The sequence below is a fragment of the Scyliorhinus canicula genome, chromosome 8, assembly GCF_902713615.1.
Source record: "Scyliorhinus canicula chromosome 8, sScyCan1.1, whole genome shotgun sequence".
In the NCBI taxonomy this organism is placed as follows: Eukaryota; Metazoa; Chordata; class Chondrichthyes; order Carcharhiniformes; family Scyliorhinidae; genus Scyliorhinus; species Scyliorhinus canicula.
In genome coordinates, this window is record NC_052153.1 from 164,979,235 (window position 1) to 165,000,297 (window position 21,063).

The 21,063-nt window shown below is 48.3% G+C and overlaps 1 protein-coding gene and 1 long non-coding RNA gene across 2 annotated transcripts in view; one reads left to right on the plus strand and one right to left on the minus strand.

The window, feature by feature from the left end:
• sorbs2b (sorbin and SH3 domain containing 2b) overlaps window positions 1-21,063 on the plus strand; it is a 531,274-nt gene that overhangs the window by 134,655 nt on the left and 375,556 nt on the right. The window lies entirely within an intron of this gene.
• Window positions 1-21,063, minus strand: part of LOC119970660 — a 74,871-nt gene that overhangs the window by 38,555 nt on the left and 15,253 nt on the right. Inside the window, exon 2 of the long non-coding RNA XR_005461653.1 lies at window positions 14,744-14,794. This is a non-coding gene — a long non-coding RNA (uncharacterized LOC119970660). The remainder of the gene's footprint in view (window positions 1-14,743; window positions 14,795-21,063) is intronic.

Genomic DNA, 21,063 nt, shown 5'->3' on the forward strand with positions numbered 1-21,063 from the left:
GCACCTTGAACTGTATGAGGCTAAGCCTCGCACAAGAAGAGGAGGAATTCACCCTTTCCAGGGCATCCGCCCACGTCCCCTCCTCAATCTCCTCACCCAGCTCCTCTTCCCATTTACCCTTCTGCTCCTCCACCGAGGCCCAGTCTGCCTCCTGCATTACATGGTATACATCCAAAATCCTCCCTCCTCCAACCCACACACCCGAGAGCACCGTGTCCCGTACCTCACGTGGGGGCAACAGAGGGAACCCCTCCACCTGCCGCCTGGCAAACGCCCTAACCTGCATTTACCTAAACATGTTCCCCGGGGGGAGCCCAAACTTCCCCTCTATCTCACCCGGGCTCGTGAAATCCCATCCACAAACAGGTCCCTCGACCTCCTAATACCTACCCTGTGCCAGCCCAGAAACCCGCCATCGATGCTCCCTGGAACAAACCGGTGGTTCCTCCATATCGGGGACTCCATCGAGCCCCCCACCTCCCCCCTATGCCGTCTCCATTGCCCCAAAATTTTGAGGGTAGCCGCCACCACCGGGCTCGTGGTGTACCTCGTTGGAGGGAGCGGCAACGTTGCCGTTACCAGCGCCTCCAGGCTCGTGTCCACACAGGATGCCATCTCCATCCTCTTCCATGCTGCCCCTTCCCCGTCCATTACCCACTTACGCACCATCGCTGCGTTGGCAGCCCAATAGTACCCACAGAGGTTGGGCAGCGCCAGCCGCCCCCCCCCCCCCCCCCCCCCCCCCCAATCCCTGCCCCGCTCCAAAAACACTTTTCCCACCCTCGGAGTCCCATGCGCCCATACAAATCCCGTGATACTCCTGTTAACCCTCCTAAAAAAGGCCTTCGGGATAAGGATGGGGAGACACTGGAACAGGAACAAAAACCTCGGGAGCACCGTCATCTTAACGGACTGCACCCTACCCGCCAGCGACAGCGGTAACATATCCCACCTTTTAAACTCCTCCTCCATTTGCTCCACCAGCCTTGTGAGGTTAAGCTTGTGCAGAACCCCCCAGCTCCTAGTCACCTGGACTCCCAGGTACCTAAAGCTCCTCCCTGCCTGCTTCAGTGGGAGCCTACCAATCCCCTCCTCCTGATCCCCCGGGTGCACAACGAACAGCTCGCTCTTACCCAGGTTGAGCTTATACCCAGAAAAGCCCCCAAATTCGCTGAGAATCCTCATCACCTCCGGCATTCCCCCCACCGGGTCCGTCACATACAGCAACAGGTCGTCCGCATAAAGCGACACTCGATGCTCCTCCCCACCCCGCACCAGGCCCCTCCAGTTCCCCAACTCCCTCAACGCCATGGCCAGGGGCACAATTGCCAACTCAAAGAGCAAGGGGGACAGGGGACACCCCTGTCTCGTCCCACGGTGCAGCCGAAAGTACTCCAACCTCCTCCTATTCGTGGCTACACTCGCCATCGGGGCCTCATAGAGCAGCCTCACCCAACGGACAAACCCCTCCCCAAACTCAAACCTTTCCAACACCTCCCACAGATACCCCCACTCAACCCTATCAAAGGCCTTCTCCGCATCTAATGCCACCACTATCTCCGCCTTCCCCTGCACAGCCGGCATCATAATGACATTCAGAAGCCTTCGTATATTAGTATTCAACTGCCTTCCCTTTACAAACCCCGTCTGGTCCTCGTGAATGACCCCTGGCCCACAATCCTCTATCCTTCTAGCTCAGATCTTCGCCAACAGCTTGGCGTCTACATTTAGCAGCGAGATTGGCCTATGTGACCCACACTGCAGGGGGTCCTTGTCCCGCTTAAGGATCAAGGAAATCAGCGCCCGTGACATAGTTGGGGGCAAAGCCCTCCCCTCCCTTGCCTCGTTAAAGATCCGGACCAACAGGGGGCCAACAGGTCTGCATACATTTTATAAAATTCCGCCGGAAACCCATCCGGCCCCGGCGCCTTCCCCGACTGCATGCGCCCTATCCCTTTAACCAGCTCCTCCAGCTCAATCGGCGCCCCCAGTCCCTCCACCTACCCCGCCTCCACCTTCGGAAATTGCAGCTTGTCCAAGAAGCGCCCTATTCCACCCCCCCTCCACCGGGGGTTCAGACCGGTACAATTCCCCATAAAAGTCCCTAAAGACCCCATTAATGTCTACCGCCCTCCGCACCACCTTCCCATCTCCCTGGCCGCGTCCCGCTTTCGGAGCTGGTGTGCCAGCATCCTACTCGCCTTCTCCCCGTATTCATACACCGCTCCCTGTGCTTTCCTCCACTGAGCTTCCGCCATTCTGGTGGTCAGTAGATCGAACCTGGCCTGATGGCTATGCCGCTCCCCCAGCAATCCCTCCTCCGGAGCCTCCGCATATCTCCTGTCCACCCTCACCATCTCCCCCACCAATCTCTCCCTCTCTCTCTGCTCTCCCTTCTCCCTATGGGTTCGGATGGAAATCAACTCCCCTCTAATCACCGCCTGCAATGCCACCCAGACCGTCCCCACTCGGACCTCCCCATTATCGTTGGCCTCAAGGTACCTCTTGATACACCCCTGAACCCTCTCGGCCACATCCTCGTCTGCCAGCAGCCCCACCTCCAAGCGCCAGAGCGGGAGCTGGTCCCCCTCCTCCCCCAGCCCGAGGTCCACCCAGTGCGGGGCATGATCCGAAATGGCTATGGCAGAGTATTCGGCATCCTCCACCCTCGAAACCAGCCCCCTGCTCAGGACAAAAAAATCGATCCTGGAATAGGCCTTATGCACGTGGGAGAAAAACGAGAACTCCCTGGCCCTTGGCCTCGCAAACCTCCAGGGATCCACCCCTCCTAACTGAGAGACTGCAGAACTCTGAAATGCAGAGGGATCTGGGTGTTCTCGTACATGAATCACAAAATGCTAATATATAGGTAAAGCAAGACGTTAGGAAAGTTAATAGAATGTTATCATCTGTTGAGAGGGAAATTGAATCCAAAAGTAGGGAGGTTATGTTTCTGTTGTAGAGGACACGAGTGAGATCACATTTGGAGTACTGTGTACAGTATTGATCACTGTATTTAAGGAAGGACGTAAATGTGTTGGAAGCAGTTCAGACAAGGTTTACTAAACGACTACCTATAATCGGAGTGTAGTTTTATCAGGAACGATTGGACAGGCTGGGCTCGTATTCGCTGGAATTTAGAAGAGTAAGTGGTGACTTGATTGAAACCAATCCTGAGGAGTCTTGACATGGTGGATATGGAGAGGATGTTTCCTCTTGTGGGGGAATCTAAAACTAGGAGTCAGTGTTTAAAAATAAGGGGTCACACATTTAAAACAGAGGTGAGGCGAAACATTTTCTCTCAGAGGGACGTGAGTCTTTGGAACTCTCTTTGTCAAAAGGCGGCGGTAGGAGAATCATTGTATATTGTTAAGATACAGGTGAATAGATTCTTGGGGAGTAAGGTGGTGATAAGTTATCGGGGGTAGGTGGGATGCAGATTTGAGCTTACAATCAGATGAGCCATGGTCTTATCAAATGGTGGAGCAGGCTCAAGGGGCAAAATGGCCTACTCCTTGCTCATATGTTTGTTTGTTCATAATTCTGTTTTCACACCCTAGTAATATCCTGTATTCAAGTTTAAGAAACTGGGCGGAACCTTGCCAGAATTAGGCTCAGACTGAATACCGGTGTGGAACTGTCCAGTCGCACACCAGGGGCGGGATTCTATCAGCCCGGGGCCGGGCCGGAGAATCCCCGCGACTGGCACGAATCGTGCCATGCCGCTCCGATGCCGGCACATGATTCTCCGCAGAGGGGAGAATTGACGCCATTGGCGCCGGCGTGGTTGGAGCGGCGCTGGTCGGGGGCCGCTCTACGCAGCTGGCCCTGCGATCAAAGTCCAGGATGGGCCAAGCGGCCGTCGTAAAAACACCGAGTCCCGCCGGTGCCGTCCACACCTGCTCTCAGCCGGCGGGAACTCGGCGTGGAAGGGTCGGGGGGGGGGGCGGCCTGTGGGGAGGGAGGGGGGTCCAACCCCGGGGGGGTGGGGGGCCTCCCAATGTGGCCTGGCCTGCGATCGGGCTCACAGATCGACAGGCCGGCCTTTTCTGTCTCCCGGCCTTCTTTCTTCCATGCTGGCCCCTGTAGTCCTGCGCCATGTTGCATCAGGGACGGCGTGATGAAGGAAGCCACTGCGCATGCGCGCGTTGGCGCTGGTGCCACTGTGCATGCGCGGATCCCATGGCGCCCAATTCACGCCGGGATTAGCAGCTGGACCGTCATGAACCGCCCCAGTGCCGTGCTGGCCCCCTGTAGGGGCCAGAATTGCTAATCCTGAGGCCGTGTTGACGCCGTCGAGAAACGTGACGTTGTTTCTGACGGCGTCAACACTTAGCCTCAGGATCACCGAATCCTGCCACAGTTTTCTCTCCAAATATTGAGCCTCTTAGAGAAAAAACTGAGTGGGCTTGCTTTATGGCATCACTCTGGTGGAACGAGGCCTTGTAGAGCTGACAAGCAGCTCCACAGATTTTGGGACGCCACATTTAAAGATGACGCATGATCGGAACTGCAGCCTATGGGCCCACAGACCACATCAAGGAATTATTGTGGGCTCTGCCTCCTCGCCCCCCGCCCTCCCCTGACTTCCCTGACAATCCTTGCCAGCATTCCACCCCCGCCCCCCCCCCCCACCAACACTGCAGATGTATCGCCATCAGCCCCTGACCCCCACCATCAGTGTCTGCTCTCCCCCCTCCACAACACATCAATGCTCCCACTCGGGCCCACAATTGCACTGCCCCCAAGACAGGTTGGCACCGCCAGCAGGAGTATTGTTTCAAAGCATCATTCATTCAGCTACAAAATTAATAGATATACCTTCATTTCCTTTATCTAGCCAATATCGCCACGGCTAACTCACAGGTCAGAGGGTTCCTTTCAGTTGTGAAGAGAAAGAGATTGGTAAAGAGAAATGTAGGCCCCCTGCAGACAGAAACAGGGAACTGCATAAATGGCTGAGCAATTGAATACATACTTTGGTTCTGTCTTCACAAAAGAGGACACAAATCAGATACCAGAAATGCTGGAGAATGAAAGGTTTAGTGAGAGGGAAGAACTGAGGGAGATCAACATTAGTAGAGAAATGGTGCTCGGAAAATTGATGGGATTGAAGGCGGATGTCTGTCTTGGCTTCATACTGAGGGCCCTGGCTTAAATTTGCCAGGTTGAGGCCCAGTACTGCACACTGCCCTTACAATGAGCACAAACAAACCCGGAAAGGAACACTCCCTTTGGCATCAGCATGTGATTTCTGTTTCCCATACCAACTATCCTGGTGGTTTTTGAGTTAAAGTGATAATTATCGCCTCAGACTGAGTGGGCTGATACCCCAGACTGGTCTCACCAGCAATCAAGCTGAGAGCATCCAGACGCATTTCAGTTCTGACTCTTAATGGCATGAGGAAAAGATTTTCACCACATCAATCGGATATTAGCTTCGGCTCCTTGAGGTGATGGGATGGTTTTCCACAAGGATTCACAGTGCTTTATAATTCACGGCCGTATTGTATGTTTGACTCGAAGTAACTTACACATTCCCAGATATGTCCAATTGCCCCATTAAAATGAAGGCCTTTCTGAAAATTGTGGGTCAGGAGGTACAGAACAGTCACATTGTCAAGATCTCACCATTTACAAGCTCAATAACGATATTTTACAATGAAAAGGCATTTTTTTTTTTAAAATTGCATCTCAAAGAGTTTTGTGTCATTTTCAATTTTGTAGCGCAGCAAGAGTGTTTCTGAAAAACGTTGAATTGTGATTCAGATCGTTATTCCATGGCACGGTGCTACAGTACTATCGCTTAAACAAACATGACAGGCCATTTTTAAGTTGGTCATGAGAAAAGGCTTACGTTTTTGTGTCCCTTTGATTTTTTTGCCTTTTATCTATCAGAAAATATTAAAGTTTGAGAGTGATGTAATTGCAATGGCACCACTGTAGGCTGCTTGACACATCAAATGAGGTTTCCAAAGGCTCTTCAAAAAGCTCTTGCTGTGGGCTTGACGACGGCACATCAGCACCGAGATTACCAACCACTTTCGAAGATCAAAGGTCGAACTATTGATAGCACAGATTTATTTTGAAAGACAGTTGTGGCAACATTTTACGCATATTACATGTGACCGGGCAACGTCCAGTGATCCTGAGCACATCGTTGAAGAATGCAATCGATAAGCAGCAAGTGGTCCAATCCTGGGGATATCACACACGAGGGGCACTTCGTGAGAACATCATTGTTTAGTTCTGAGGTCGATATTATTTTTGGTTGTCCAAGAATAATTCAGTCAACACCCACTAAAGACAGGCCTCTGTTTGCAGAGGTTTACCAGAAATGAAATCCGTGATTTCAATTTTTGGGCAGGAGGTGAGTGTGGGGTTGGTGCATAAGATACCTGGGCTCTTTCAGCTCCAGTCTCAGTGCACTATCCTTGGACTGAATCCGACCAAAATCTTGTTTCTACAAGGAGGTGGTGGGCTGACCAATTATGACATTGTACCTGATTGCACAAACATGCGAGTTAAAAAGTGCAGTCGGTATCAAGGGCTATCTCTAATTTAACCCCCTCCCCAGCACTCTTCCCATCATACAACTCATCTTCATCAGACGTGACCCTTAACAGCTATAAATCATTAATTAATGATATCCATAAGGAAACTCACTGCTCATTTTAATTCTGAGGCACAGACAGCAGAGTGGGTCTGGGCTGTTAACTGATGCCTCCAGGGGCAATACTTGAAGCATTGCAATCTGTATCAGTGTCTCTGATTTCAAGTGGAGAACAATAAATGAGCTTTTAATTGCTATCAAGGAATCCCTGCTGCAAAATGTGTATGTGTAGATATTAGGCAAGGGCACGCTGTGACAATTCAGGTAGCCAGGATGTGAACATTGCTGGCAAGGCCAGCATTTGTTTCCCATCTTTACCTGCCGTCGAGAATGTGGTGGTGAGGTGTCCGTCTCACCAACAGCGCTGTTTAGAAGGCATTTCCAGGGTTTTGATCCAGCAACAGTGAAGAAATAGCAATATAGTTACAAGCCAGGATCATGTGTGGCTTTGAGGGGAACTTGCAGGTGGTGATGTCTCCATGAGTCTGCTGCTCTTGTCCTTCTAGGTGGTAGAGGTCGTGAGTTTGGAAAGTGGTGTTGAATGAGGTTTGGCGAGTGGCTGCAGTGCATCTTGTAGATGGTGCATACGATGTACGTTGCTATGGTTGTGTGAAAGCTTAAAGAAGTGGTGGATCGAACGGGCTACTTTGTCCTGGATGTTGTTGAGCTTCTTGAGTGCTATGGGAGTTGCAATTGCCCAGGCAAATATTCCACCATATTCCTGACCTGTAGATAGTGGCCACACTCTGGGGAGTAAGGAGGCGAGTTACTCACTACAGAATTTGCAGTTTCTGACCTGCTCTTGTGGCCACAATATTTATATGGCTGGTCCAATTCAGTTTTGGTAAACCCCAAGATGTTGAATTCAGCGATTGCAGTGCCATTGAATATCATGGGGAAATATGATTAAATCCTCCCTTGTTGAAGGCGGTCATTGCCTGGAACTTGTGTGATGTAAATACTACTGACCACTTATCAGCGCAAGCCTGGATATTGTTCAGGTTTTGTTGCATTTGGACAGTGACTGTTTCAGTATCTGAGGAGTCACAAATAGAGTTGAACATTATGCAATCATCAGTGAATATTCTTCACTCTGGCTAGTTATGGAAGTAAGGTCATTGATTAAGCAGCTGAAGATGGTTGGGCCTAGACTCTACCCTGAGAAATACATGATGTGATGCACTTCTTTGGCTGTCAAGTACTTTGAGATGTCCTGAAGATCAGAAAGATGCTAAATAAGTGCAAATACTTTCTTTCTTTGCTGTGGGGCAGCAAGACCTGGATAAAGTTCTGGAATTTAGGTTGATTCGTTTTTGAGGAAATGAAGGAGTATTGAATGAACTATAATCTACAAAAATGTTGATCACACTTTACAATAACATCAATGTCACTGGTGAAAGCCATTGGCTTCAGGGAAAGAAAACATGTAAACTTGCTGTACTGTGGCCAGCGTATTCTACATAGGCTTAGTACACACTGATTCTCTTCGGTAAGTGAAAGGAAAGAGAGTGGTCAGAACCACCTTCAAATGTGATTTACGTACATTCAGAATTTTCAACCTAAATTGCATTGCTAGGCTGCATAGCAAATAGAATTGGTAACAAAAAAGGCCACTGCGAACCTGAATGATAAATCAACCCCCTTTTACTGACCGCCATCTATATTAAATGTGTGCCAGTGGTGTTCAGATTGTCTGGTGGGACATTTGCCTTGTGAAGAGAGAGATTGTTGGAAGAAAGGGCACTTTTAACATGTGTGTGCACAACTACTTATCTACCTCAGCACCATGCTTCACACATAACAGAGGCGGCTGTCAACAGGAACAGAGGAGTAAAAGCATTAGAGAGGTACTTTTCAAGATTAGCCTCCCTCAGGCAGGAAGACAGCAACCAGACACCGCATTAAGCGAGGGCAGTTGGTGAGGGGAAAACGCAAGGTTGGTGCCCCTTCCCCAGCAGATAAAAACACTCACAGCTCTTTAGGGTGGGTGATGAGGAGGCGGCTGAGTCTACGTGGAGATAGTTGGATGGAATTAGCAACGGCAAGAGTTGGAGGGAAGCCGCAGAAAAATGAAATGGGAGAGGGATTAGTAGATATGTAGGGTGGCCTTCTGCCTGACTGAATCCACATTAATCAAATTGGTCAAAGTCGTGGTGTGATATCGAAAGAAAAATTGTCGCAGGCTTCATTTTTAGGGTCAATTCGACCAGCTGTAAAGTCTTATCGTTGCAACTGTCGGACTCGAGAATGCAGTTGTCCTGCAGGCATACTTTAATCCTAGCATGATACTTTCGACAGGATGCTACTGCATTCACCCCCCCACCCCCCCCCACCCCCCAGCCAACCCCAGCATCCAACTGGATTATTATACATTATCTAGTCTTGGGGACATTGGCACCTGAAGGTATAACACAAGTATTCTTTCAGTAACAAATGCTAGATAATCCAGTGTGAGGAACAGCAGCACATATTCCAGTCATCGGCACAGCGGTTAAATAATTCAGATCCTCAGCACGGAACAGAATTTGAGCTGAAGCACCCTATTTATCTTGAGGCTATTATAAAGTATTTACTGCAAGGAAATAGCAAAAAAAAAACACACAACTCTGCCTACTGTCACTGCACAAAAGGAAGTTGTGACAAAAAATATGGGACTGACTAACCCACAGCTTGTATTTCAGAGATTTAACATAATAAAAAATAATTTGATCCTTTAGGCTTAAAATACTAAGGAAAGCAAAAAGAGAATTCAAGCTGATCACATTTCTGAGTGAGAATTTCTCCGAGAAGGCAGCATTCTTGTGGTAACTGTATTCTGCATTACAGAACAAATGTCACAGATTAATCCTCTATTTACATTTTTTCGGCTTCTATAAATCATGAAATCAGCGGAAATAATTGACCCTGAGCAAATTGGCGAGAACAGCAACTGGTGCAGCCCCTGATAACCAGCCCCAGACTTGTGAGTTCAGCCACACAACACCAGTCTGGGCTGCAAAACATCCATTGTTGACCTATTTTTGCAAGATACAAAGAAGAGACTCTTGGGAGCGATGAATATTCACTCTGGCGCTTTTCATCTCCAGGTAATCAGGCAAATTAAAAGGGATATTATTAAAATAGCCTCAAATCGTAAATCTGGTTTATTTCTTTTCTATCGTCAGCTTTGAGAGAAAGAAACTGATTCAGCTGCGTGGCCCATTTCCCTGAAGGGAGTGAACAGAGAAAATGAGCAGGAGAAAATTTACCTCAGCTTCCTGTAATTAGTAAAGATGACGGGTGGGATTCTCCGACCCCCCGCCGGTTCGGAGAATCGCCGGAGGTCGGTGTGAATCCCACCTCCGGCATCCTCCGAATTCTCCGGACCCCCAAAAATCGCCCCGGCGTGAATCGCGCCGCCCGCCTCGGAGAATGACGGGGACCAGGGCGACTCAATGGGCCCCGGGGCCGCCTGAATTCTCTGGCCCGTGATGGGCCAAAGTCCCGCCGTTGTAAATTGGAGTAGGTCCTTATCGGCGGGACGTGCGGCGCGGGCGGCCTCCAGGGTTCTTGGGGGGGGGGGGGGATGGTGGATTGTGCCCTGGGAGGTGCCCCCTAAACAGCATTTTGTTGGACAGTGGGAGGAAAGCCCTCGCAGACACGGGGATAAAGTGCAAACTCCACACAGTCACCGAAGGCCAGAATTGAACCCGGGTCCTTGGCGCTGTGAGGTAGCAGTGCTAACCACTGTGCCGCCCGTTGTGCCACCATGTTTTAAATTCCAGGATTCAAAGAAAGGCCATCAAGAAAAGGTAGGGCGAAGAGGAGAAAGTGGCCCTGATCCGAGAGGTAGCAAATCATATTGCACCTTACAGCACAGCGAGAGACCAAGGGCTGGATTCTCCAATTCTGAGGCTATGTCCTCACGCCGGCGTGGGAACAGTTTTACGACCATAAATTCGGCGCAAAACGGCCACCGATCCTCCATGTAGCTGGGGGTTAGCATGCTGACAGCGTAGAGCACCTGGCCCCAGCTGCCGAATGGCCCGGAGAATTGCCGGTCCGTGCCGTGCCTGTAGCGGCCGTGCCGCACAACATGGCTGCGGCCTTGCGCGGATCCGGCCAACAAAATAGTGTCCCCCCTTGGCCGGCCTGCGAGCCCCGGACCACCCCCCAACAGTGCCCCCAGCCCCTGACAAAGTCCCCCCTGCCCGCGGATCAGCCCTCCCCCAACTGTGGCAGCGCTGGACTGAGTCCACAGCCGCCACACCGAGTTCCCGACGGATGAGAGCACACGTGACCAACGCCATCGGGAACTCGGGCAGTCGGGGACGGAGCATCGGGGGGGGGGGGGGGGGTGGGCCTCAGGCAACGTCCTGAGGCCTTCGATACGGCGCATAGTGTACTCTGTAAGTACACCGCTTAAGAGGGGGTGGAACAGCTTCTCCCCTGATTTAGGCGGAAACGGGTATTCTCCGGCTGATCGCCAAATGCGATTTCGGCGTCGACGACCGGAGAATTTCGCCCCATTTGTCCCAACCTGCCTGTGATTAAGCTATCCAATTAGCCCCGCTGCCTTGCTCTTTCCCATAAGTCCTGCAAATATTTCTGTTTCAACTGTTACCTTTTGAAAGTTATTGAATCTGCTTCCACCTGCCTTTCAGGCAGACCAAAATCAACACAACTCACTGAGTAAAAAATAAATCTCCTCCCTGACTTTCCTCATTAATTACTTTAAATATGTATCTTCTAGTTACTAACCCCCCCCCCCCCCCCCCCCCCCCCCCCCTTGTCGCTGGAAACTGTTTTCCAATCTATTCTATCAAAACCTTTCTTTTGAACACTATATTAGATTTCCTCTAAACCTCATTGCTGTAAGTTGAAAAATCCTAGTTCCCCTAATTTCTCGAGACAACTGAAATAATCAACCTTGGGAACATGCTTATAAATCTCCTCTGAACCTTCTCCAAGGCCGTGGCATAGGTGCAGACAGATATTCAGGAAAGTTCATTCTAGATTCAAGTTGGCTTAGTTCTTTTCAGAATCTATATACGTAAATATATGTACCCACACACACACATATATATATGGAATTAATTTCCAACCTTAAAGCCCTATTCTGTCTATTCTTCCTATTGTAGCAAATCAATAGAGAACTCATTCACTGACTTGCTTCATTTACAACTTTGTTGAATTTAATCACAGCCTCTCCCACACTGGTTCCAGGTAGCTCAGATAGAAATGGAAATAATAATAAAGAGCCCCATCCTCTAAACATACTTCCAGTTGCTCCTGATACGGATATGTGAATTCCAAGAGGTAAACTCCAAGAGAGTAAAAGATCCCCCAGGAAGCAGTGACCGTACCTTGGTCGAATTTAGCATTCAATTTGAGAGTGAGAAACCTGGGTCAGAAACAACTGTGCTACACTTAAATAAGGGTAATTCTAAAAGAATGAGGGCAGAGTCGGCTGGAGTGGACTGGGAAAAGAGTTTAGCAGGAAAGATGGTTGATCAGCAATGGCAGATGTTTCTGAAAATAGCTCATGACTTGTAACAAAAATATATCACAGTGAGGAAGAAGGATTCTAGGAAGGGGATAAATCAACTAAGGTTAACCAAGGAAGTGAAGGGTAGGATAAACTGAAAGACAAAACATATAGTGTGGCAAAGATTAGTGATAAGCCAGAGGACTGGGAGTGTTTTAAAAACCAACAAAGGATGACCAAAATAGTAATAAAATGGGAGAAGATAAACCATGAGGATAAACTGGCAAGTAAAAACGGACAGCAAGAGCCTCTTTAAATATATTAAAAGGAAGAGAGAGGCCAAGTTGAATATAGGCTCCTTAGAGAATGAGACTGAGGAAATAATAATTGGGAATCAGGAAAGGGCCAAGATGATGGCGCCGGAGTGAGGCGACTCTCTGCGAGCTCTCCCCAACAGATCCACTTTTAACTTTATTTATACTCGTTCTAACCTTTTAAAAATTAATTCTAAAGCTAACATTATTACTAACCTCTCTCTTTTATCTTCTCTTGCGCATTGTATATACTGTATTGTGTTTCCCTATCATGTATTCTCATGTATTTTCTTGAATTCTGTTTAATTCCCTTTTCTTCCCATGTACTGAATGATCTGTTGAGCTGCTTGCAGAAAAATACTTTTCACTGCACCTCGGTACACGTGACAATAAACAAATCCAATCCAATCCAATCCAGAAGAGTTAAATAAATGCTTTGCTTCAGTATTCACGGTGGAAGATACAAATAACATTTCAAAAATAAATAATCAAGGGGCAGACGGGGGAGAGGAAATAAATACAATCACTAGAGGAAAAAGCACTAGGGAAACAAATGGAGCTAAAGGCTGATAAGTCCCCTGGACCTGATGGGCTAGATCCCACGATATTAAAGGAAGTAGCTACAGAGATAGAGGATGCATTGGAAATAATCTTCCAAGAATCCTTACATTCTGGAAAAGTCTCAGATGATTGAAAAACTACCTAATGTGACACCTTCATTCAGAAAAGTAGGGAGACAAAAATAAGTAACTATAGGCCAGCTAGCTTAACTTCTGCCATGGGAAAACATTAGAGTCAATTAGGAAGGATGTAATAGCAGGGCAAATGAAGGGGAAATCACACCTGACAAATTTATGAGAATTTTTTGAGGTGGTCACGAACGGGGTAGATAAAGTGGAACCAGTAGATGTGATATACATGGATTTCCAAAAAGAATTCCATAAGGTACCACACAAAAGGCTACTTAATAAGATAAGAACACATCGTTTTGGGGGTAGTATATTAGCATAGATAGAGGATTTACTAACTGATAGAAGGTTGGGATAAGAGGAGTATTTTCAGGTTGGCAACCTGTAACTAGTGGAATGCCACAAGGATCAGTGCTGGGGCCACAATTATTCACAATATATATTAATAACTTAAATGAGTGAATGTACTATTGCCAAGTTTGCAAATGACACAAAAATAGGTGGGAAGGCAAGTGGTGAGGGTAACACAAAGAGACAACAGAGGGAAATAGACAGATTAGGGAAGTGGGCAGAAACTTGACAGATGGAATATACTGTAGGAAAATGTGAATTTATGCACTTTGGTAGGAAGAATAAAGGAGCTGAATATTATTTAAATGGAGAAAGACTGCAGAAAACTGCAGCACAGGGTGTCTTTTTATGCTCTAGGCGTAGCATAAGCAGCTTCCTTGTGGTGCACTTGACAAAGGAAGGTTCAGACGTGGAGATAACTTCAATATGTTTATTAAACTATTTACACTTCTCCTACTCGGGTTCGCCACTACTGTTAAACCTTCTATAGCTACTCAGACTGACTAACCAGTCTGCTACAATTCATGTGGTGGGAGTGATATTGAATCAACCCTGTGTCTCTACTCACTGACTGTCTCCACTGGAAAGAGGAAGATCATGTGTGTTGTGTCCTTTATATATGGGTTGGTATAATGCCCTCCTGTGGTGGTGTCACCTCTGTGTATACCGTGAATGCCCATTGGTCGTGTCCTATCTTACTGATCTAATGATTGAGTGTCTGTGTGTCATTTCTCTGGTGATCCCTCTAGTGTCTAGCTAGTCTATGTGTATTTACATTAACCCCTTGTGTATTTACAGTGATGCACATCACCACACGGGGATTTGGGGATCCTTGTGTATAAATCACAAAAAGCTAGCATGCAAGCTTACCAGGCAATTGGGAAGACATATAGAATAGAACATAGAACAGTACAGCACAGAACAGGCCCTTCAGCCCTCGATGTTGTGCCGAGCAATGATCACCCCACTCAAACCCACGTATCCACCCCATACCCGTAACCCAACAACCCCCTCCTTAACCTTACTTTTTAGCCATTTAGAATGTTGCCATTTATTTAAAAGGAAATTCAGCACCCCCCCCATGGAATTTCTGGGTCACCCGCTCCCACATTATGAGGGTGACGTGACTCTCCAATGACCCCCCCAGTTACAGACAGCCCCACCAGAGACTCCCTATTACAGATACCCCTGGTTGGAGACTCCCAATAAAAACCCTGACTGGAGGCTCCCCATAAGAGTGACCCCTGCCTCAAAGCTAGAGAGCAGTCCAAACCGAGGCAGTGAATAAAATGACAGCTTTAAAACTCACCTGTGCAATACATCTGCTGGCTCATGCAGAGAAAGCAGATCCTGTCAATTCCTGGAAATAGAAAAACAGTCAACTGTGTTTAAACCCCCTCATAATGTATTAACTGCAAGCCTTTCTATATATCTGTGTGTAATTGCTTTAACTAGGCTGTGATTGACAGCTTCCACCACACACCAGCTGACTGGATAATTTTCTCTTGAGTGGCATTGAAGTATCCAGCTGTGAAACTAACCACAACCGGTTATAAACATCTAGCTATAATTGACAGCTCCTGGGCCACATCAGAGACAGTTTCCTGCTTTCTGCAGAGAAATGGAGGAAGGGAGAGCATGTAAAGAACTTAACTAGTTAGTTTCACAGCTGGGTACTTGAACATCACTTAATCGCAAAGGAAGATGAAGGGAGCAGGGGTATTGCCCAGGTGAGTTTTAAAGCAGTAATTTTTAATCACTGCCTCAGTGAGGTCCACCTTGTCAGGGCCATGTTTGTAAATACCTGCACCAATTCCCGCCCATGTGAATCCCGGCCCAGAGGACCAGAGAATCACGCAGGCCTGGAGAATATGTTGCCCGGCACATTAATAGAATGCAAATGGGTTTTAATGACCATTTGCATCCTTCTGCTGACATGGGGCACGAACCTCGATGCCAAAACCAGAGGGGGACTGGAGCATCGGAACACCAATCCGTTTTTTTACCTGACGCTGCATTCTCCGTCCGATCGGGAATCGCACTTCCGGCATTGTGAAACGGAGAATCCAGCCCACTGGCATTGAAGGAAGTCCAGAGTTCACGAGGTTGATCCTCGGTAAAGAGGGATTTTCTTCGGGGAGAGGTTCAGTAGATTGCACCTTCACTCACTCGAGATTAATGAGAGACAATCTTATTGAAACATGGGATTCTCAGGGGGTTTGACAGGGTATATGCTGAGAGGATGTTTCCTCAAGTGGGAGAGTCTAGTATCAGTGAGTTTAATCTCAGAATAAGGGTTGCCTATTGAAGACAGAAATGAGGAGGAATTTCTTCTCAGAGAGCAGTGAATCTGTGGAATTCTTCACCGCAGAGAGCTGTGTAGAGGCTGGGTCGTTCAAGGCTGAGAGAGACAGATTTTTCATCAGTAAAGGAATTGGGGGTTAAGGGAACAAGGCGGGGAAGTGGAGTTGAGGATTATATCAGATCAGCCAGGATCATTGACTGATGGAGCAGACTCGATGGGCCGAGTGGCCTATTTCTGTTCCTACATCTTATGGTCTTACAGGTATCTTGCATTAGAATAAGGAATGAATCTTCGGAATTGTCCATCTGCACCTGCAAACCATTCCCTCTCAGGAAGGCTTTCGGCCAATCTGAATCTGTGATGGAGTTTTCTGAGACTGGAAGACAGGGTGAAATCCCCTGCACTCTCTGGTGATGAACCTGGACACGGGAAGGCAATGGATTCAGGTATTCCACTACCCAATCGAAGCAATTGCCCTTTCCACCTTCACCAGAATTAAGTTTTGGGCAGGAAGGCCCATGAACATACATACATAGAACATACAGTGCAGAAGGAGGCCATTCGGCCCATCGAGTCTGCACCGACCCACTTAAGCCCTCACTTCCACCCTATCCCCCTGTAACCCAACAACCCCTCCTAACCTTTTTGGATACTAAGGGCAATTTATCATGGTCAATCCACCTAACCTGCACGTCTTTTGACTGTGGGAGGAAACCGGAGCACCCAGAGGAAATCCACGCAGTCATGGGGAGAACGTGCAGACTCCACACAGACAGTGACCCAGTGGGGATTCGAAACTGGGAACCTGGCGCTGTGAAGCCACAGTGCTAGCCACTTGTCCTCCCATGCTTGACCTTCTTGCCCCATTACCAATTGAGGCCCTTAATTAGCGCTTTAGTGATGCCTTAAGGACCTCAACCCATTGCCACTGGGATTAACCTGCTGCAAACAGGTTGGTTGACATATGGTATGCATAACAGGTGAGCCTATGTCAGGGAGGAGGAATGTCCTTTGATTAGAACCATAGAATTCCTACAATGCAGAAGGAGGCCATTTGACCTTTCAAGTCTGAACTGACCCTCTGAAAGAGCACCCTACCAGGCCCACTCCCCTGCCTTATTTCCGTAACCCCACAATCCCACCTAACCTGATTATCTTTGGAAACTGAGGGTCAATTGTGTATGGACAATCCATCTAACCTGCGCATCTCTGGACTGTGGGAGAAAATCTGAGCACCCAGCGGAAACCCACGCAGACACGGGGAGGAAGTACGAACTCCACACAGACTGTCACCTGAGGCAAGAATTGAACCAGGGTCCATGGCGCAATGAGGCGGCAGTGATAACCACTGTGACACCCATTGAAAGCACTCAGTGCATGATCGAGGGACAGGACATTGGGAATGGGTGCTCGGAAATCCTTTGCTTTTAAACTCCCCCCCCTCCTCCCACCCAGCACCGATTCCCATGACCCCAACCCCAATAAACCTTCCACTATATTATTTAACCACGTCCTTTGGGAACCATTTCCTCCTGAGTCCTTTGGGAGCCTGGGGCGTGTCCTGCTTCCAGCAGTAGCCATGACCTCCTCAGTGGAATTGCTGGGCACAAGAGCTACAGGCCTTTGGCTGGGACAGCTCTTACTAAGCAGGACATTTGCCCCAAGGATCTCGATTCCAGGAGATGGCCCACTGCTGGGATGTGGAACGATGAGCCTTCCCAAAAAGAGGCATCGCGGGCCTTCCACCGGCTCTGCAGCTGCCAGGTGAGACCCCTAATGCCAGAGCAAGATTCTGCCCACACCTTTAATAATTTCAACAAGTTTAGACCCCAGTGGCGCTCCTGGGACTGAAGAGCTGAGGGCCCTCTGATTGGCCAGCCGCTCGTGGAAGACGAGCCTCACCTAGCAGCCATGAGCTCAGGTGGGAAAATGGAGATGTGGCTTGGAGGGACTGGCAGAGGCAGGCTGCTCATCAACTTTCCATCTGATGGGCAATCCGCGCTACATCCTGGCCATTGTTACAAACCCAATTATGAAATATCTTCTGTGTAACAAAATATATATCAGTGTGAAAGATAACATTTAAATGCATTCGTATTTCAAAGGCCAACTTCTGCTTGCCTGTTGAATTGATTAAGCCCTGGTTGGACCTAATTCTGTTGCCTTCACATTCCAATCACAGCACAGTATTACAAAGGTCATATTAATTACAGTGCAGGATGGCGATGAAACTTAGGAATGTGCTGTTCAGTAATCTGTGGTTTATTCAGTTCACTGGAGTGAGTGCTCCAGAGTTTGTGAATCAAGTGAATCTGTCTGTTACAACTTTGCTGCTTTTAAAACTGAATATTATATGCTGTTCATCTCTTCCAATTAGGCTTCTTCTCCTGAAAGGAGTTTATATGGCAGTTTCGTAAATTTCCGTCTACCTAATACTGTATCTCATTCATACTGAAAGATATGCTCCGGGTGGACAATTCTTCTTCAAAGAAATCTTCCTCCAGCTTGATTTATGTGCAGATCTCGATGCAGGTGGCCAGCGATCCTGACAGTAATGTGGGAGCTTGAGTGAATTATTCAAATCAGCTTTACTGCACACAGAGAAGGAAAAAAACAGTAAAAGAAAAGAGGGGCAAATAAGAATGCTGGTCCAAACTCATCTTGTATACCTTCAAATGGAATGCCAGTAAAAGCTGGGGAAATAAGAACGCTGGTGCAAAGTTGTGTCCTGCTTTTTGCTTTCCACTGGGAAGAAATTGTTCTGTGAGGTATTTAGATGTTTAATTCAAGGTTTTTATTGAATTCAAACTTCACCATCTGCCCTGCTGGGAATCAAACCCAGGTCCCTAGAGCATTACCCTGGGCCTCTGGATTACTAGTCCAGGGACACTATCATAATGCCACCATTTTGTCCAACTTTAAAGGGCGTGTAAGGACGAGGGTCATGGCCGTTTATCTACACAAAACATTTGATGTGGCAGGACAAAAGGAGTTCATGAAAAATATGAGATTCTTGTCATAAATTTATAGATTGTGGTATTGTAGATTTTTGTGGGGAAAAAAAAATCATGAAACCTTAAAGATGGCTGCCAAAAGTCATGTGACCTTTTTCCAATGGCAATGTGGTCAAACTCTAGAAGGCTTCATTGGATTGCAGGTAGAAATATCCAAACATTTAAAATTCAATTCACATTTCCACAAGGGTGAAAATAAACTCACCGTGGCTTCCCTGGAGATGTGAATAGCTCTCCTCACACCTGGGAGACTGGAAACCATTCAAGTTAGTGGCTGAGACTGAGTGAGAAGCTCAGAAAGAGAGAGAAAGGGAAGAAAGTAATTTCCAGCTGCAGAAATTGGAATTGAAGCTGCAAGCACAGAGAAATCAAGATAAATAGCAGCTGCCTGGGGGAATCTCAACCTCCCTCACAGAATCACAGAATGGGTGGCACAGCGATTAGCACTGCTGCCTCACAACGCCAGGGATCCCGGTTCAATTCCGGCCTTGGGTGACTGTGTGGAGTTTGCACATTCTCCCTGTGTCTGCGTGGGGTTCCTCCAGGTGCTCCGGTTTCCTCTCACAGTCCAAAGATGTGCAGGTTAAGTGGATTGGCCATGCTAACATTTGCCCTGAGGGTTTCGGGGCTAGAGGGGGGCAGTGGGCCTTCGTACGGTGCTCTTTCAGAGAGTAGGTACAGACTCGATAGGCTGAATGGCCTGCTTCTGCAATGCAGGGATTCTATGATTCTTCTACAATTCTGTTACGGTGTAGAAGGAGGCTATGTGGCCCATCGTGTCGGCGTCGGCTCTCCAAATGAGCATCGAAGCTCATGACGAGCCTCATCACAGCCCAAATCCCCACACCCCAAGTAGGCCTCAGAGTACTAAAATTCTCCAAACATCTTCCCAAGTTCAAAGAGGGGGATGTAGTATCCTTCTTTACTGCTTTCGAAAAGGTAGCAGATCAGCTACAGTGTCCACGCGTCTCCACGCTGGCCCTGAAGTGACAGCTGATTACAAAGGATGAAACCTGAGTGCCTATGAACTTGTGCCAGAGGCATATCATCAGCAAATCTGAAATCCCTGTAAGAAGCCCACGCAAAAGTATCTGGAATTTGAAAGAGTCAAACAGATTAAATTTGACTGAGGGGGTACGTGCTTTCAAGATAAGGTGTACCTGTCATGGAACAAGATAATTAGTTTTGTTAGCGGAGTTCAAAAATTGCCCCCCTTATGATATAAAAATGTACCTTGAGGAATATAAGGTTACCTCAGGAAGGGCAGCTGTCATTAACGCCGAGGATAATGAATTGACTCACCGATTTCTGAAGAACAGGAGGCATAGGTCAAATGGTTTGTATCAGCCAGAAAAAAATAAGGAGACAGAGGGAATGGAAATATGAGCAAACCTCTCCCCAACATTGTGAAGAACAAATGTAGAAGGCAGAAATGTAGGGTTGTTTTAATTGTGCCAATGTGAGCCATATAAAAGAACACTGCCGGCATGCTAAGAAAGCCAAAGGGCTGGAATCTCCGGTCGCCGACGCCGAAATCGCCGAACTGCCGGAGAATGCAAGTTCCTGACCAAACCGGGAGTGGTGCCGCTTTCGGGATGCTCCGCCCCCTCCAAAGCGGCGTACTCGCAGGGTACACTGCGCCATGTATCGACAGCCTCAGGACATTGCCTGAGTCCCGCCCCCAGATGCTCCGCCCCGACCGGCCGAGTGCCCGACGGCGTGGGTCGTGTGTGGAGTCACCCGTTGAGAGCTCAGCGTGGCGGCTGCGGACCCAGGTCAATCCGCGGGCAGGGGGGGACATTATTCGGGGCTGGGGGCACTGTGGGGGTGTTCCGGGTCGCACAAGCTGGCCGAAGGGGAAGACTATTTCGCAGGCCGGGTCCATGAGCGGCTGCCGGCGTGCGCATGGGCGGCCATGGACCCGGCAACTCTCCGGGGCATATCGGCAGCTAGAACCTGGTGCTCTACTCTGCCGTCCTGCTAGCCCCCAGCAAAACGGGGAATCGGTGGCCGTTTTGCGCCAGTTGTTCTGGCGTAAAACGCCACCGTTCCCACGCCGGCATTGGAACATAGCTCCAGAATTAGAGAATTCAGCCCAGGGTGTTGCATTCTGATGTTTGTATAATAGAAACCAATTGTCACTACTTAAGCCCAAAATCCATACAATTAACGAGAATAACCCCATATCTAATGGCCTCCTGTCATTCAGCGGCCTTCCCATCAAGTGCTCATGTTGGCGCTGATTAGTACTCCTTTTCAAAACGTGAACCTGGCAGAAGGGCTTCTGTGGGGAGCCACGGAGGTGAGTAG